This window comes from Rana temporaria, chromosome 3 (assembly GCF_905171775.1).
Source record: "Rana temporaria chromosome 3, aRanTem1.1, whole genome shotgun sequence".
Classification (NCBI taxonomy): Eukaryota; Metazoa; Chordata; class Amphibia; order Anura; family Ranidae; genus Rana; species Rana temporaria.
In genome coordinates, this window is record NC_053491.1 from 173,546,754 (window position 1) to 173,563,488 (window position 16,735).

Consider the following 16,735-nt stretch of genomic DNA (forward strand, 5'->3'; position numbering starts at 1 on the left):
CAACTTCGTGGTGACCAGCGTTAAAGAAAAAGGCCAAAGTGTTCCATCCACAAGAAAATAGTGGTCTTTAATGCCATATTTTTACTATACTTTACGGCAAGTTTAACGCCATATATTTCATTGCGTTACTGCATGTTTAACCTCCTTAGCGGTAATCCCGAGTCTGTCTCCGGGTGAATTTTTTATACCAAAAGCGGTATCCCCGAGCCAGACTTGGGATTGCATTGCAGGATACAGGGGGAAGTTACTTACCTTGTCCCTGGATCCTGCAATGTGTCCCCGCTGTGTGTGCGGGCTCCTCCGATGTGTCTCCTCGCTCGATTCACAGTGCCGCCGAGCTCCGTTCCCTGCGACGTTGCGACACACGGGCATGGAGTTTGGAGCCAAATTCAAAAAGTGAAAAACACAATACACATATACTGTAATCTTACAGATTACAGTACTGTATGCAATAAATACACACCCCCTTTGTCCCTAGTGGTCTGCCCAGTGTTCTGCATGCAGTTTTATATAATAAAAACTGTTCTTTCTGCCTGGAAACTGGAGATTGTCCATAGCAACCAAAAAGTGTCCCTTTACATCAAAAGTGCTTTTAGACCAGCTATAAAACAGCGATAATAAATTAGAATCACTTGCAGAATTGAGCGATAGCGATTTGTGGGGAAATTCGTCATCAAACAATAAAAATAATGACAGCGACAATTCTGCAACTAAGAAAATGTCAGTGTTTTTGATTTGATTACATTATTGAATAATTTTTATTATAATTACATTATTATTTGTTATAAATATTTATAGTTATTTATAATATTATAATTTATGATTTTGTGTTTCAAACGGTATCATACCCGGCATGTCTACTGGACTCTTTTGGACAGATTTAAGTGAGTTATTCCTAAGAATTGCAGGCCTACAGTATAAAACGGCAAATTTCCATGCAAAAAAATTGTACCGCTTTTGGTACAAAATTCTAGATATAATCATACCGCCAGGGAGGTTAATGCCATGTAATTCTGTGCATTACTGCAAGTTCAATGCTACATAGTTCTGTGTGTTACTGCCAGTTTAACGCCATATAGTTATGTGGCTTACTGCAAGTTAACACTGTATATTTCACTGCGTTACTGCAAGCTTAACACTGTATATTTCATTGCATTACTGCAAGTTTAACGCCAAGTTTAACGCCATATAGCTCTGTGCATTATTGCACGTTTAATGCCATATAGTTCTGTGCATTAATGCAAGTTAAATGCCATATAGTTCTGAGCGTTACTGAATGTTTTACTCCATATAGTTCTGTGCATTACTGCAAGTTAAATGCCATATAGTTCTGTGCGTGTACGTTACTGCACGTTTCACGCAGTATATTGCAGTATATTATACTGTATCCATGAAGTGTGTCTGTGTCGTGAATACTCAAATTAAAAAGCACCAAACACCACTTTCCATTGATTAAAGTGCATCTACATACACATTTACACACCTTTATTACATTTTGTTTATACGCACCCCCCACTCCCCCCATCATGTCTCTGCATTCTGGGGAGCAGACAGGTCTGGTGTGTTGGAGATAAAGATAAGCGACGTCTGCATCAGTGGTTACATCTTGACATCGCTGGTGAGAGGCGTCTATATTGGTGGATACTCCTTGATAGATCTTTCTGCTTATCTGACACCTGTCATGGGTGCCTGATGAATCTGGTGAGTAGGATGTTTGCCTAAACTGGTGGAAGATGGCACGTTCTATTCCTTTCACTGAATTTATTCATCACTGTGCACTAATCATCGATGGTGGCTGTTTTGTACTTTATTGAAAATTTATAATCACATTTGGAAATTACTTTGATCACATTATTTTTATATATTTATTTTCCTTATTTGACTTATTTTACTATTATTTATGCATTTTAGCGCAGTATGAAATTAATTATTAATTTTCCTTTCACTATTTGACCTTTGGTTATATTACGAACTGCTCTATATTTGGTTATATTTATTGTGGTCAATTCAGATGTTGGTTCTGACTCTGAGATTGAGGAAGGCAGGAACATGAGCCTACAGAGAGGGGAGAACACTGGTACATAAATTGGCAGTCATATTCCCCCAGCCACAGTGTATTGCCAAGTTGTCTCCACTGTAATGAGAATGAAGGAAATGGTGATGAGGTCACTGACACGACCTGGGTGCCGGATGAATGATCATTGTTCATATACTAATTCCACCAGATCCACCAATGGGAGGTGACTGACATAAGACTTTAATACAAATTATTCTTGGCACCTTAGCAGCAAGGGACATGAATGAATAGTTGGGCCTGTTTTCTGTGACTTCCACCCATGGTGGACATAATGGGTGGTTTAAATTTTATGCACTAACCCATATCTACTAAGAATTCCATTGTGTGCCATAGTTACAGACTTCTATTGAAGTGTATGTATGCCATTAACTGTTTATTACTTATTATATAACTCCATCTTCTGAGGCTTGAGGATATGATTGGATGTGGAATTGACTGGGGGTTTCCCCCACTGTCCCACTTAACCTGACCCCTTATTGTTTATTCATTTTTTTTTTCATTATTGTGTTTTCTCATTTAAACTAAGCATGATATGCTTTATTCACATTTTGTAATTTTTTCCCCCTTTTTACTTCAGGGAGGGTTTCTGTGTTCATTTCAGACTATTCTTCCCCCTCTTTCCCTTCTAATAATCTCCTCTATTTCTAGTTTCTCTGGTTCTACCTTTTGTCCCTATGCCACTTTTTACATTGGAATGTACTGTGTTTAGTCCTTTTGCCTAATAGCTATAATTGATAAAAAAAATTCTAATATAGTGCACCTCCCTCTCTTTGTCCTGTTGCTAGCTGTAGCACACTCTCCAGGTAACTTTGTTTATAATTGCTTCTTTTGAGGCTATCGTATGGTAGGTTGTCTATTTCTCTCTCTTGCTTTTTCAGATTTGCATACTGGTGTGTTGCAGTACAGAGCTTTTGATTTGTTCAGTAGATCTCTCTCTACTTCCCTGACAGAACAAGGATCTGTCTGTTTAAATTGACAGATACCCAATTTGTCTCTCTTAGGAGCAATCACGGGTCGCCGGCAGACATTGTGTCTGCCGGCCATGCATTTTGGCTTTGATGTCACACGGCCCCCTATACCCCATAAAGTGGCCGCCATACACCTGTCATACACTGCTGTACAGCTACGGCAATTCACGCAGGGGAGCCATCCTGCTGCCGTATAATGACGGCTGCTGGTCGGCAAGTAGTTATGGTGAAGCCAGTTATACGCACCAGGTTAAAACTTCACTTACCCAGTGGGGGGCGACTTTAACGTCCCATTGTCACCCCTGGAGGACACCTCCTCAGGGACATCCTCAACCTCTGGGAAGATGCGTGGACATATACAGGCAGCACTTCACGCCTGCCAACTGGTGGACACATGGCGTCTATTTCACCCGGGAGAGAAAGACTTTACCTTTTTCTCCAGGCCCCACCAGGTATACTCCCGGATCGACTACTTCCTGGTCCAACACAGAAACCTGATGGCGGTTAAATAGGCTAAGATAGGCTCGATAACCTGGTCGGACCACGCCCCAATAGTATTAGTATATGCCCTGACGGACATGGAGACGGAGAGAAGACACCCATGGAGACTGAATGAATCCCTATTACAGGACCCCGAAATACTGGCAGACGTGGTTAAAGAACTTGGATATTATTTTTCCGCCAACACTGTCCCAGACAGTAGACCGGAGGTAGTCTGGGAAGCCCATAAGGCGGTCGTACGCGGTATTTTTATTAAACATGGGGCCAGACGGAAAAGACTCAGGACAGAACAACTAACGACATTAATGACCAAACTAGAATCCTTAGAGACGCAACACAAACAGACACCGACGAAACAGTTGGGTTTGGAACTGGACACAGTACGGCGGCAGGTGACAGACGTCCTTACGTACAAGACCAAGGCGGACATCCAGATTTGTAGACGTAAGGTTTATGAGTCGGGGGACAAATGTGGGAGGATGTTAGCCCGCTCATTGCGGACACAAAATAGCGCAGCATACATACCCCACATTGTCACCAAAAGTGGGCAGAAGGTGTCGATCCCACAAACGATCGCTAGAGAATTTAGAGACTTCTATGACACATTATACAATATACCTTCAGCGACTTTTAACCCCGACGGGGACCTTTCTCGAGACTATTTGGCCACTTCAACCATGCCAACGCTGCCCGCCGAAGCCAGAGAGGTACTAGAGGAACCCATTACCTTACAGGAGTTCCACACCGCCCTGGGTAACACCAAATCGGGCAAGGCTCCGGGCCCTGACGGCCTGACAGTAGCGTACTACAAAGCACTGCTCCCTACCCTGGGCACACGTCTGGTTGAGTTGTTTAATGGTCTGGGTCTGGGGGGGAGGCTACATATGTCCACCCTGCAGGCACAGATAGCCATCATCCCTAAAGAGGGAAAGGACCCCAGTCAGTGCGGTAGTTACCGCCCTATTTCGCTCCTTAATGTGGACCTTAAACTCCTTACCAGGTGGCAACCAGAATCCAACAACACCTGACGAGCCTTATCCACCTTGACCAAGTGGGGTTTGTCCCCACTAGGGAAGCTAGGGACAACACTGTCAAAGTCCTCAACCTGTTACACACGGCAAACACTACAAAGACGCCATGTGTCTTGGTGAGTACGGACGCCGAAAAGGCGTTCGATCGCGTTAACTGGCAATTCATGTTTGACACACTAAGACACATCGGCTTGGGTCATAGGATGATGAATTGGATTTCGGCGACGTACACAGAGCCAACGGCTCGGGTCAGGGCCAACGGGGTGGTGTCAGAGACCTTCCAGATTAGGAACGGAACAAGACAGGGGTGTACCCTATCGCCACTATTATTTGCGCTGACTCTCGAACCATTTCTGAGACATGTGCGACTGAACACGGACATCTCGGGGGTTAAGGTGGGGGATGGGGAATATAAAGTGTCTGCCTACGCGGAGGACCTGATGTTCACACTGACAGACCCCGAGGTATCCCTACCGAGCCTGATGAGAGAGTTTGAGATTTATGGGAGACTGTCCAATATGAAAGTTAACATGGGAAAATCGGTGGCAATGGGAGTGGGAATTTCGAGCCCCCGCCTAGATCGACTACGCCACGGTTTCAGCCTACAGTGGACAGACACAGCCATAAGCTACCTGGGAACCCGTATCCCCCCGTCCCTCTCCCAACTTTTTAAGCTCAACTTCCCGCCACTGTTAAAAACCACCCAGAAATTACTAGACCAATGGACAACCGGCCTTCACTCCTGGTTCGGGAGGTGCGGAATACTTAAGATGTCCATTCTACCTAAATTCACGTACCTTCTTCAAGCCCTCCCTATACGCATACCGGCGGACTATTTTAAACAGGTGCAATCCATGTTTAAAAACTTTTTATGGGCGTGGAAACATCCCAGGATTCACAGGACAGTGTTGTCCCTACCCAAGGCGTACGGGGGACTGGCCATGCCCAATGTCCGCACGTACTACCACGCGGCACATCTAAACAGGCTAGTGGACTGGTGTCGACACGGGAACACAAAACTATGGCCCCACATAGAGCAGGCTCAAAGTGAGACCCCCCTGCAGAGGGCCCCGTGGTGCGATACGGCGCTGCCCAAATCCCTACGATCTCACCCGCTGATAGGAACCACGACCAGAATCTGCGCGAAGATGCTCAGTCAAATGGGATCACCGCCGGAGAATTCGCCCCTACGTCCAGTTCTGGGCAACCCGAATTTTGAACCGGGGATACATGACGGAAGGTTCCGAGCGCTAAGGGATTCGGGTGTGTGTCAGGTTTCCCACTTTAGCATAGCAGGCCGTTGGAGGACACCCGCAGAGTTGATGGATCAGGGAGGGGGATTTCAATTAGACTTTATGAGGGCAAACCAGCTGAACCATTTCCTACACACCATGACACCCCCCCATACGGGGAACCCACTTCTCACACCAATAGAGGAGATGTGTTCGGAGACGGGCACATTGCCACACGCGCTGTCCATCTTACACAACATACTGGTAGCACCGCAGGAGCGGTATCAACTCCCCTGTATCACGAAATGGGAACAGGAGCTCCACCTTGCACGTTTTCGGCCAAAATGAGACAACAGATTTTGACCTTCACACACAAGTCCTCTATTTGTACCAAAATACAGGAAACAAACTACAAAATCCTGACTCGGTGGTATCGCACCCCGGTTCTACTTCACAAACTCTTTAGGTCCACATCAGATGCATGCTGGCGCTGCCAGGAGGACGTAGGTACACTGACCCACATTTTCTGGTCCTGCCCACTGCTGAAGTCCTTCTGGGCGGAGGTCAGGAGGATATCGCAGAAGTTCACTGAACGCCAGATCCCGGACGACCCAGCATACCTCCTGCTACACGCTAACACCTATCCCACACGCGTATATAAGAAATCGGTTGTCCGACACCTTTTAGACGCCGCCAAAGCGTGCATCCCCGCTTGTTGGAAATCTCCACACCCACCGACGGTAGCAATGTGGCTCCGGAGGGTCGATGACATCAACAGAATGGAGGATCTTATCCTCACAGACCGTGATAAGCAGGAGTCATATAAACAGACTTGGCAGTTATGGAATGTGTTTACCTATTCAGATGAAGGACAAGCACTTAGGGGACAGACCTAGACTTTTCGACCCAACTCCCCCCTTTACCAGGGAGGAGTTGACTTTGTTACTCTGTGGAGCAATGGCAGGCCGGACGGCTGACATGCTCCATGCTCGCGGGCAATTTCCCTCACCCCCCCCTCTCTCTCTCCCTTTTTTCTTCCTTTTTTCCATGGCGCTGTCGGGACCCCAACTCCCGAGGCGGCAGCCTTTCTCTAATCTTCGAATGAGTGGCGGGAGGGGATACTCCCTGCCGCTTCACTCTCTTTCCTTATTTTCCACTTCCTTTATATTGGAAAAAGGAGGGCGTGTCTGCGGATCTCTGACTTCACACCGCACTCCGCGAATGGACGTTCTTTTAGTGGCAAGATCATCGGGAGGAGAGGAAGTAGGCTCGGTGCCACGAGCACGGAGCTGACGGACCACTGACTTTGCTATACCCACTATCTTGCCGCACTTTACTAGTTTATGCTTGAACGTGTGAAGATGTTAATGTTTATATGCTCTTGCTGTGATCCATGTGGACGCGCTCTTTGTTGTGAGTAAATAAAGAATTTTGAAAAAAAAAAAAAACTTCACTTACCCAATCAGCATTGATTATTTTTAATTATTGTGCTGTATTAGTAAATAGACAGGAAAGTAAATCATATTTACTTATTTTAAACTTTTTCTTTTTACATTTCTTCAGTTACTTCCTGGTCTCTTTGCCTAGGCAAATTATGTCATACCTCCCAGGTGTCTTCAGGAGGGGGGGAGAGAAGGAGAGATTTTCTCAGTTAAGAACACTCCTGTATGCATGATTGAACTAAGGACAGATGGATTTCATGAAGTAAATGCCACATGGATCATTTGCTCTTACTCAAGATGACCATGGCAAGAAATGCTGGGGGGTTGTTTTTGAAAGTGGTTTCTCAACAAAATAAATCATAGAGAGATGAATGGAGGAGTTTACTTTGAATATTAAACATTTATTAAATAGTCTTTTTTGGTTTGTGGTGCTGAGATGCAATGAAGATCTGTTTTAAATGTAAAGCTTGGTGCTTAGCAGATGTATTTTTCAAGATGCAATAAGTGACAAACTATACTGCTATTTGTCAATTTGATGCACAGTAAACATCCATTTAATGGACAGTTACTGTCTACATTAGGAGATTACGATAATCTGCCCTATAGAACTGCCTTTTTTGTAACTAGTAAAGCAAATAAATAGCCAATCTAGCAATCAAGAATCAAAGGGGTAATCATCTTAAGTACTGATTAAAAAACATGTTTTTTTCTAATTTCAAAGATTCCTATTTATGAATATAAAACCCATACCATGTATAGCAAGTCTTTTGTGTAATTAGATGAGAAAAACATTTTTTTCTTCACTTTAATACGCATGACATTTACATGACACAAGCATTTTTAGATGTAATAAATTAGCTGTAGATTAGCTGGTCAGTTGTGTATTAGGTTCCAAGTGCGTCGTTTCTAAATTCATTGGTATGAATAAAAACAGAATTGTACCAAAAGTGAAGTGAAGAAAATTGTCATCAAAGTCAATCCAGCAAACAGTCTTCATGATATTTCAGCCTGCCACTACAATGTTCCGATGGTGGTAAGACAATTACTTATTCTAAGTTACCTTTTTCTTCCTTTTCTTCTCAGGAACCCAATTTATTTTCACAATCACTGTTCTAATGCTTACCATACGTGTGGCATAACTTCAATCATTTTTAACCTGTAATCAATCCAAAAAAAAAAAAAAAACGTTTAAATGGAAAAAGGCAACCTGTCAGATTGGAATTTGTTATTTATATAGCAGATTTGGTGGTAGATGACTGGTCCTTTGAAATTGCTATAAAATTGTTGTGTGTACAACAAAATACCGACAATAAATCTGGCTCACCTCCTTCTTCATGTCCTTCTACATATAAAAGACTTTCACCAATCTGCTCACCAATTCCCAATGGTTAAATGTAAAGTTTACTATTCTTACATACCTCAACACCTGTAATTAAAAAATAAAATGTGTTTAATACTGTATGTGTTTTCTCACTTCTCTTCCTCCAAACTCTTTTCACTGCAATACATTTTAGTCTTCTAACAAACTGACATAGACTGCCATCTATGATCTTTTTTTTTTTTTAGATTCTTACTTTTTTTCTGAGTACTACTACTACTGCACTTTTATATGAAATCAATAAATGTACATATATCCCAAACCTGGTAATAAATATGTTGCTGGGTTTGACATCCTCCTTTTTTAGCCCTGTCCATTTTATCCAGTCAATCCATTACCTTTCCTCTCACCTGCCTTCTTTTGAGGTTCATTCTCTCCACAGGCAGTGAGAAGCCAGCATGGCACAGCATAGTACCCATCCTACTAGGAGAAAGAGTAGTATTGACTAAAAAGGTACACGTGCACCATGGGAAGGTTTTTTCTTTATTATTTGAGAGCAGAACATGAAGGGGGAGCAGAGAGTGGATTGTCAGTTAGTGCAGTTAGGACGCGACAAAGTAGCCAAGTTTCACTTTGTCAAAGGGGAAGGAGAGTAATTTTATTCACCAGCATAAAAAAAGGTTATTCCAGTTATTAGTGTATTGTTAAGCCCTGTACACACGATCGGATATCTGATGGAATCTAATCCTATGTTTTTTTTCGTCGGATATTCGATGAAGCTGACTTTCATCAGTCTTGCCTACACACCATCCGACCGTGTCCAACACGGTGACTTAAAACACTATGACGTGCTGAGAAAAATGAATTTCAATGCTTCCGAGCATGCGTCGACTTGATTCTGCGCATGCGTGGATTTTTGACCGATGGACTTCCACACAGACAATTCTATCGTTTTTTTTATCCATAGGAAAATTTTAAAACATGTTTTATTTTTTTCCACTGATGGAAAACAAACCGATGGGGCCCATACACGATCAGTTTGTCCGATGAAAACGGTCCATCGGTCTGTTTTCATCAGACAAACCGATCGTGTGTACAGGGCTTTAGAGATTTAATGCTTATAATGTTTTGAATGCCTAATGGTGGTTGTGATAGAGAAGAAACCATGCATAAGGCACCAGGTAACCTAAAGGTAGTCCTGCTCACTCGATATTCACATGCTTGACTGTGTCTCCACTTGCCTTTATTCCGTATCAATGTTTTCAATATCTGCTTATAAACTACAAATTTTAACCTTTCCTGCAATGAACATACATTTGTATCAAATGGCAGGAGATAAAGGCAGGTATTTCACCACATTAATCTTCAGTGTAAGTTGTTTCTTTCCTATTACAACGATTGAATCAAATGTAAACAACAAGCAATGTTTTGTCTCAGCAAAGTTCATTTGGCCCAGTTTATTGAAGTGCCTGGGGCTCTCGGCCAGGTGAAAAACATGGAGTGGTATATCCCACTCTTCCTAACTAGATTACAGAGTCCCAAATTGACTAGAGGACATGTTTCTATCTGTCTGTCTGCTCTGGAGCTATTTATATCTGCAGCAGTGCACACCAATATATACCAGGGGCGGACTGGCCTGGGTGACAGGAATGCATCTTCCCCCCGGGCCGCTTTAATGTTCTGTACAAGGGCCGCTAAGCTGGCTGAGAGTGACAGCTTGGGTAAAAGGCACTGCCGGATTCAGTACTGCAGCGATGAGCTCTGTTCTGGGCTGACACAGTCTGTGTGTTAGAGTTCAGCCTAGCCCCTCCCTCCTCCACACAAAGCTCTATCAGAGGCTGGGTGAATCTGCTCACCAACAAAGAAGTGGCTCCGTATCCACAGCCTAAAAAAAAAAAAAAAAAATGTGAGCCTCATGGGACTGTCCATTGCCACCAAGTACGTGACAAGTGAGCTTCTCCTCCCTCCCCACCATGCCCACCCCCTATTTAGGTGTCCGGAGGGGGTGTCAGTGGCTGCATTTGATGGGCACAGTGGCTGCATTTTATTGGCACAGTGGCTTCATTTGATGGGGCACAGTGGCTGCATTTGATGGGGCACAGTGGCTGCATTTGATGGGGCACAGTGGCTGCGTTTGGGCAACAGTGGCTGCATTTGATGGGCAACAGTGGCTGCGTTTGGGTTACAGTGGCTGCCTTTGATTGGCACAGTGGCTGCATATGATGGGGCACAGTGTTTGCATATGATGGGGCACAGTGGCTGCATATGATGGGCACAGTGGCTGCATTTGATGGGGCACAGTGGCTGCATATGATGGGCACAGTGGCTGCATTTTATGGGGCACAGTGTCTGCGTTTGATGGGGCACAGTGGCTGCGTTTGGGGCACAGTGGCTGCGTTTGATGGGGCACAGTGGCTGCGTTTGATGGGGCACAGTGGCTGTATTTGATGGGGCACAGTGGCTGCATTTGATGGGGCACAGTGGCTGCATTTGAGGGGGCAACAGTGGCTGTGTTTGATGGGGCACAGTGGCTGCGTTTGGTGCACAGTTGCTGCATTTAATGGGGCACAGTGGCTGCATTTGATGGGGCAACAATGGCTGCATTTGATGGGGCACAGTGGCTGCATTTGATGTTTTTTTTAAGAATTTATTTCAGTTTGGCTGCGCCCCCCCCTTAGCAGGCACTGCCACTCCACTGAAAAGTGATCAATGCTCAGGTCACTTTTCAGAGACATTTGACAGACAGTGAGGAGGTGATATCTAATTTCCTCCCTGCCTGTTTTTAACCTCCTAAATGCCAGTCCCTCCAGGTAATTCACTTTGTACTCCACCTTATTTTCATTACTCTCTGTAGGTATTAGATGTTTTCTCACCTTATTCTTTGCACATCTAATACATAATGAGAGTTCTGGAAATAAGGTGAAGTTCAAAGTGAATTTCTCCAAGTGGAGCGCCCCTTTCAGAAGGTTTGAGGATATTAATAAACCCAGAGACTGATGGACTTAGGCCATCATAGATAGATTTAAATTCTGCCAGTTCAGCAGAAATTTCAATCTATCAATGTGCAGACTGGTTATTATTATACAGAATCAGATCTATCAACTGACTTCAGTACAACCAGTATGTTCTTTTTTCTTTTTGTCAATCACTGCTGGCTGCTATAGCAGCCAGCAGTGATCACTGTATTCTGATGGCTGGGAAACGTTCACCTCAGAGCACACACCGACACATTTATCTTACGGAAGCTTGGTAAATCAAGTGCCAGGCTTCCCTAGCATTACACCTGTGTGGCTGCAACCAAGTCTGGGCACAAGCCAGCACAGGCTCCTGGAAACGCAGGAGAGTGGCCAGTAAGGGGAAATCTGGGTCACTTACATCATATCCCTGCCGCTCCTAAACCTGCTCCACTGCCGCACCAGGCCCACAATGCCTTTAATCTGGTCCTGGGGGCTAGTGCACAGTCCTGTGCCTGCATATACACAGCACTGCCCACACAGAGAGAGGGACCACTTCACATTGACCGCACAGAGAGTGAGACTGAGCAACATTGCTTCCAGAGAGAAATGGCAATGTGGAGCGATTTTTTTTCTCTCTCTGTGCCGGTAATGTGGAGCGATTTTTATCTCTGTTCCGGCAATGTGAAGCAGTTTCACTCTCTGTTTAGGCAACGTGTAGCAGTCTTTCTCTGTGCCGGAAATGTGGAGCAATTTCTCTCTCTCTCTGTGGGCAATGTGGAGCAGTCTCCCTTTCTCTCTGTGCAGGCAATGTGGAGAAGTCTCTCTATCTCTCTCTATCTCTCTCTCTCTGTGCGTGCAATATGGAGCAGATGGATGGTGAGTTGGTTCGGTGGTTCAATGGGCGACTTGACTAGACTTGCCCCCCCAGGCCTAAGACTGCCAGCCATCCCCTGATATATACCCTGTACCTAACTACCCCTTGTGTCTTTTTGGAGCCTTTGCATTACAGTTAAAATGTCTAATGAGCAGGGCCCTCTGATTCCCCCTGTGTTGAATTGTATTGTAAATGTACAGCCTGTCCTCATGTTGTAAAGCACTGCACAAACTGTTGGTGCTATATACTGTAAATCCTATATAATAGTATTAATAATAGCAATAACAATATTTGACACTCTCTGCAGCAGATTTTTACCTTTCTCTTCTTAACTGACCTGAGGCAGCAGCCATTACAACTACAATATAATAATATTTTGTGTTAGCGGGCCTATTGATTTAAATCAGCTGGCAATGCACCAGAACACATAGCAAAATAAACCTACAGCATTCTTTATTAAGAAGTATACCACAACACATGGCAGTGTATTTTAGTATATTACATGGCAAGGTGCACTGGGTTGCCATTAAGGATGAATGGCACTGCATCAAAGCACATGATCTCACTGCACCAGTGTAACTGGGCACTGAATCCACAGACACTTGTTGCTTTTGTATGATTCAAAAGAACCTATTTACAGTATAATACTGTGTATAGTACACCACTTATGATAAAAAAAAAAAGCTATACATAATGCAAACACTGGCTACTAAGTAACAATCCACCAAGAACTAAATATGTGTTCTTCTAAAAAAAAATACATATGTGTATATAAAACGCACATTAGTATATTGTACGCATGTTGGTATGTCCAGAATCGTGCTCATTAGATTTTCCAAGACATGCTCTTTTAAGCTCAACAACAAAACACCATAAAAAGAAACAAACAAGTGTATGTTGTAGTGTCACCAGACCACAATTGATATGGTGAAAAAGTGGATAACTAAATATATACGTAAAAATAAATGCAAAAAATAAATGAATAAATATATGCGTGAATTAGGGTTCCTGCATAGATCCTCCTCTCTTTACTGGAAAGAGAAAAAGTCACAATATAATAACCAAGTGCTCTTAATCAATATTCCTCCTGTGGGGTATTCAAATGCAATGAGATTTCACCACTTCCGTGATCTTCCCATCACCGTGTAAAATGGCCACTCACCAAATCCCATTCAGTAAATGCCTTTGGTTAATTCCCAGGATAACCAATCCTATTTAGTATCACCACAGTTGTTAGGTATCTTGAATGTTTTGGTACTGCGTCTCTTTCTCTATAATAACTCACAGAGAAAGGATGCCCAACATAGTGTAGTAGGTAAAAAATGTATTTAGTTTAAAATACAGAACAAGTATTGCACTCACATTTTAATGTGCCTATTTGCCGGCACCAAGCTTCTCCAGCCGTGTATGCAAAATTGCAAGAGATAAATCGCTCCTCTTTCCCCCCGATCCTCTCTAGCGACCGGTATGGTGTCCTGTGGCTGTAGTAGCCTATTTTTGTAGTGTAACATCACACAGGATTAGACATAAATAACCCACGGTAGCACAATCCCTATTTTACATTAATCTAGTTTTGGGTAAATCACCACTGAGTGAGTTACACATTTTTTTTTATACCTACCCACGTGGGTAGGTATCACATGGGTAGGTACAGAGCATGATGGGACTGTGAGGCCTATATAGGTCCGATGCAAGGCGCGCATCCGTCATTTCAGCGAGAAGAGCCGGCGTGTCAACATCTGGAGAAGTGAAGAAGATGACGTCACAGCCCGGAAGAAGAAGAATACTTCACAGCACGGAAGAAGAAGATAGACGTTCAGCGCTGAAGGAGAAGGCACCGGACAGCTGGAGGAAGAACCGGGGTGCGCCGAGTCAACAGCGGAGAGCGGCGAACATAGAAGGAGACCCCCGGAGAGTTGAGAAGACCCCCCGGATAGCGGAGAAGACCCGTCGGGATAGCGGAAGAAGAAGCCCCCACGCCGAAGACGCCGGAGGAAACCCGCTGGGGGGTGGGGGCTTTTTTAAAAGCGACCCCCCCCCGGCGGTGGAAGAGAACCAGACGGCGGCCCCCACCCACCCGAAGACGTCAAAGAAGAAGCCCCCCCTGGTAAACAGAGCTAATAAAGAAGACAGGGGGGGCCTCCGGAGCAGAAAAATAAATTATTTTAAAAAACCCTTGTGTGGTGTGTTTATTAACTTTGACATTTTTCCTCCAGGTGAATGGGTAGGGGTATGATGTACCCCATATCCATTCACTTAGGGTGGGGGGCCGGTATCTGGGGGCCCCCTTATTATACATACCCCGACAACCAACGGCCAGGGTTGTCGGGAAGGGGCCCTGTCCTCATCAACATGGGGACAGGGTGCTCTGAGGTGGGGGGGCCGCAGTGCGCCCCCCTGCCCCAGAGCACCCAACCCCCCCATGTTGAGGGCATGCAGCCTGGTACGGCTCAGGAGGGGGGGGGGGCGCTCGCTCGTCCCCACTCCCTTCCTGGCCGGCCGGGTAGCGTGCTTTGGATACGGGTCTGGTATGGATTGTAGGGGGACCCCCTACGCCGTTTTTTTCGGCGTAGGGGGGCTCTCCTTACAACCCATAACAGACCTAAGGGCCCGGTATGCTCCTGAGGGGGGAACCCATGCCGGATTTTTATTTAAAATCCGGCGGGGACTTTCCCCTCAGGATTCATAACAAACGCCGCACACGTGTAGAATTGGTGGGAATCCAAGTCGGATCTCCCGTCGCTTCTATGACGGCTCTGTCTCCATCGCGGCAAGCCAGATCGGCGCTGGCTCCCGCGATGGGGCTCGTAGGTGGTCAATCTCGCCGAGAAAGGGAGCGAGATTGACACAATATCGAGTTCACCTACTGTATAGCTACCTCTCCCTATTTACATGTACCATTGCAGTGTGAGGGGATTCTCCCAGTACTAACTTCTCAAGGTGTTCTAAGATATCATAACCAAATGCTGAAAGCCACAAAGAAAGATACTGCTGGAATATGTGAAAAGTGTGCAACACTAAACGTGTGCTATAGGAACATCTGCCTTTCACTGTACCCACCAGCTATAACAGCTTGAACTCTTCTGGGAAGACTATTCACAGGGTTTAGGAGTGTGTCCATGGGAATGTTTGACCATCTTTCCATAAGCACATGTGTTAGGCCCCTTTCACACTGGGGCGGAAGGTGCGGTGATGGTATAGCTGTGCTATACCCTCGGGCTTTCACATTGAGAATGCTGGGCAGGAGTTTTTCAGGCGGTATTTAGGAGCTATTTTTAGCGCTAAACCACCTGAAAAACTCCTCAGTGTGAAAGGGGCCTTAGGTCAGGCACTGATGTGGAAAAAAAATACCTGGCTCGCAGTCTCCACTCTAATTCATCCCAATGGTGTTCTATCGGTTGAGGTCAGGCAGGCCAGTCAAGTTCCTCCACCTCAAACTCGCTCATCCATGCCATTAAAGTTGATGTGCTTGTAAAGGCAGGTGTCCCAATACTTTTTGGTAATATAGTATAGTATAATAGTATACAGTGCCTTGAAAAAGTATTTATACCCATTGAAATCTTCCACATTTTGTTACATTTTACTTTTTGGTTATAACATATTTTATTGGGATGTTGTGTGATAGACCAACACAAAGTGGCACATAATTGGGAAGTAGAAGGAAAATGATAAATGGTTTTCAACATGTTTTACAATTAAATAGCTGAAAAGTGCGGCATGAATTTGTATTCAGCCCCCTTGAGAGCCGGTTCACACAGGGGCGACTTGGGATCCAACTTTAGTCACCCCACGTCACCCCAAGTCACGGACATGAGAAAATCAATGTAAGTGAGAGCCGTCTTAATGTACATTACTGAAGTCACTCCAACTTCAGAAAAGGTTCCTGTACTACTTCAATCTGACTTCTAGGCGACTTGTAGGCAATTTGTACCCATTGATTTCAATGAAAGTTGCCTCCAAAGTCAGATCAGTGTCTTAACTGAAGCAACTTTACAGGAAGAGAAAATAGTTCTCAGGCAAACCACTCTCTCCCACAGAGCTCAGCTGGATTCACACTTGGGCGGTGCAAATCTTGAGGGGGAACTCCACACCAAATTTTAAATAAAAAAACGGCATGGGTTCCCCTCCAAGAGCATACCAGGCCCTGGTATGGATTTTAAGGGGAACCCCCTACGCCAAAAAAACAGCATGGGGGTTCCCCTAAAATCCATATCAGACCCTTATCCGAGCACCCAGCCTGGCCGGTCAGGAAAGGGGGTGGGGATGAGCGAGCGACCTTCCCCTCCTGAACCGTACCAGGCCGCATGCACTCAACATGGGGGTAGGTGCTTTGGG

The 16,735-nt window shown here is 44.8% G+C and overlaps 1 protein-coding gene across 1 annotated transcript in view; it reads left to right on the forward strand.

Annotated features, from left to right (window-relative positions):
* The window catches only part of IMMP2L (inner mitochondrial membrane peptidase subunit 2), a 1,177,970-nt gene that overhangs the window by 1,077,150 nt on the left and 84,085 nt on the right, over positions 1-16,735 (forward strand). The window lies entirely within an intron of this gene.